The sequence below is a fragment of the Nestor notabilis genome, unplaced genomic scaffold (assembly GCF_000696875.1).
Source record: "Nestor notabilis isolate BGI_N333 unplaced genomic scaffold, ASM69687v1 Scaffold33228, whole genome shotgun sequence".
NCBI lineage: Eukaryota > Metazoa > Chordata > Aves > Psittaciformes > Psittacidae > Nestor > Nestor notabilis.
The window spans coordinates 27,750-28,002 of NW_009939247.1; positions in this window are offsets into that span (position 1 = coordinate 27,750).

Below are 253 nucleotides of genomic sequence, written 5' to 3' on the forward strand. Positions count from 1 at the left end.
TGAGAATATGAACTGTTTTTTGGAAGAGATGCTCTTTGTTTAGGTTATGTTAAATTTTTTTATTCTTGGTTTTTTGTTTGGTTTATTTTTTTTTAAGCAGAGCAAGGCTGTGCCAATAAAACCTTGTAACTAGTCACTTCCACTGGGGCATCAGAACTTGCTGGGCTGTTCCTGCTACTTGTTGGCTCAAGCTCCTTAACAAGAAGAGCCGCAGTATGAAGCTTGAAGTTATTTAAAATACTAAAAAAAAAAA